The following is a 2,897-nucleotide window of genomic DNA, read 5'->3' as shown; positions in this document are numbered from 1 at the left end:
ATAGGTCAATATACATTCAGAATTTAGGAATTTTACTTTTTTTTTTTTTACTTAATTTAAGTTGCAATTACAGTTTTCTATAAAATCTGAATTAGAATTTAAGAAAAACTGTTAAAATTAGCTGTAAAAAGTAAAGGATTTTTTTTACATTTGTTTTGGAAAAAAGCATTTAGCAGATGAAAACTGGGACCCTATCTCAATACCACTTATGCTATGTTTTTAAACAGATAATAAAACAGAATTTGTAAAGAAAAAAATAAAATAGATCCAAAGAATCTATCAGTAACCATGTCTGTTTCAGCGCAGATCATCATTAGAATTTCTTTGAGTATTATGTCTTCAGTACAGGGGCCATAACAGGGGCCAGGACGTGATCTACAGGGGCCCTGGCCCCTGTTGGCCTCTGTCTAGAACCGCCCGTGTCCTCAAGGTTTCTAAATGATGCCCAAAGTTGGTAGGGGGACTGGCTACCTGCTGTTCTGAGACGATGATGGTTCCATGCATCCATGAAGAATGCCAATTGTTTCTGTAGTTGAGGCAGAAGAGTCCAGTGGAGAACAAAAAGATGATTTTCATCATCAGGATTCAACATTCCTTCGCTTTCCAGGTTTCGATAAAGAACATGGAATGGGTCCAGGACTCGGATGTACACATCTCTCCACAGGCGTTCTATCCTGGAAGGGCAAGTTTAATGATAAACAAACGGGAAAAAAATGTTTTGCTTTGAATTATAATTGACAAATGTTATTTAAAATTAAAGCCAAAAAAAATAAGTTCAATGAAAAAATTAATGTGCATAAAAGTGGTAACTTTAGATAGTCATAATCCTAAGAAGCCAGGATTTAGATTGTGACAGATAGTAAAGCTCAACTGATGAATGAGGTATGGAGTGAATACATGGGGGAACTGAATAGTGGATTTGACCCTTTGCACAGTTTTATATATGAGGCCCTGGCCTTGGTGGAGTACTTGCCTAAAGTATTAAAATGCAAGCAAACTACACACTATAAAGTTTGATCTTTTTAGTGGTGAGAGGAAACAAGATCAACATCGAACAATTATGTGAATAGAAAGGAAGAAATAAAAAAATAAAAAATTTTGAAGTAGTTCCCTGGTCCCTAAATGGTATTGTAACCCTGAAACACTGTTCAGGTCTCCATTGACTAATTTTTCTGAGCTCTACAGTCCATATATTTCACTCACATTTGAGTCATAAGTTTCACTATGACTACTGTTAGTGCTATTATAATCTCCTGAAATGGTTCTTTCTTAATACAGTGCTATTGAAAACTTACCGCTGGTTATGGACACTTCTTCCAGGAATGTGAGAGTTCCGGTTCTCTCCTCTGTGTTCCACCATGCATTGGCTAACCTCCATGTTCTCACCACCTTTGTCAGAGCGCACACATGATGGCAGACCAAACTTGTTGATGCCACCAATGAAGCTCTCCAACACAGTAGATGCTGATTGTTGGTTGCAGCAGACAGATAAACAATTAAACGGCTAAAGCCATCTATTCCATCATGAACAACAAATCTCCAGCTAATCAGTAAAAGAAAAGACAAAAAAACAGAAACTCAGATAGCAATTTAAAAAGAGGTTTATACACAGCTTATTAGAGGCGACAGTGGCGTTGGATGTAGGAGTTTGCCCTGAAATCGAAGGATTGACGGTTNTAAATGTATTTTTTTTTCCTTACAAAACATTCATTTTGGATAATACATTAAAAATATATAGAATTTTTAGTTAACATCCTGATTATTTAAACCAAATATTCTATCCATAAATGTTTATATATGAAATGCTCCCTCTCATTCACTGCTCTATAAAGTCTTATTAAAAGATGTCTTTAAAAAATGAAGAATTAAACGCATTAAAATTGTATGAGTTAATGGAAAGTTTTTAATTATTAGCCCAATAACATGTTTCTTATTAATTTAACTATTTTATTGTAATATTTAATTACTTTTCTTTGTGTTATTTATATTGATTAATTCTTCTTTAATAATCTCAGTCTTTTATTGAGCCTTTATAACAAGATTGATTTCTAAACAGTAGGAGCAGTGATTTTTTTGTTTATGTTTTTGACATGTGAGTTTGTCGTTGTCATTCTTGTAGTCAAACAGCATGGATCTACCTCACCACTCTCATGCTCCACCCAAATGACGGCACTTAGTCGATCTCAACTAATAGCTTACCTTTGCTCTTCAGACACCCATTAATGCATCATTTAAGTTTCTATTTGTTTTCCCAGTATATCATAAAATAAATAAATAAATATTATGAATATAATTACCACGTTGCCATTTTGAAGCAGGACCAGTTTTTGTCGTAGTCGTTTTAGTCTTCTTCTTGTACTTTTTAGTTGGTGTTTTAAAGCCACTTTCTGCGCATTATGTCATGATTGGTACAGGATAGCCCAATATGCAGAACACAAACGGAGTCAGATGAAAAGTTTAACAATGTTTATTGAAACATAAGCACATGAATATTGTACTGGAACAGGTTCAGGCCAGGGGGCAGGTTCACTGGAGTCTGTAGGGATGACAGTTCAGTTAGCTCAGGAACTGGGGAGTTATGAGTCAGAGAGTTTGCTGATGAATACCTTGAAGGAGTCCGGGTTTCTCTTTGAGAGAGGAACTGTTGGGTCCAGAGACTGTTTAATTCAGCAGAGTCCAATAACTGCTTCAGCGTCTTACTTCTGACTTTGAGGGCAGACCTTGGTTTGGGTTTCCAGCTCTTAGTCCAGAGCTGCATGAGAATCCAGAGAAGAGTCTTCAGGTTTGGCTCTGAGGGCAGGCTAGGCAGGTTAAGCTCATCCAGAGCTTCAAGGAGTAACAGGATTCCTGTGAGGCAGAGACAAGGAGGTGAATCTTATCTCCACTAGAGATAGCAA

This window comes from Cyprinodon variegatus, unplaced genomic scaffold (genome assembly GCF_000732505.1).
Source record: "Cyprinodon variegatus isolate N-32 unplaced genomic scaffold, C_variegatus-1.0 Scaffold584, whole genome shotgun sequence".
In the NCBI taxonomy this organism is placed as follows: domain Eukaryota; kingdom Metazoa; phylum Chordata; class Actinopteri; order Cyprinodontiformes; family Cyprinodontidae; genus Cyprinodon; species Cyprinodon variegatus.
Note: the sequence above shows the minus strand (reverse complement) of the source record.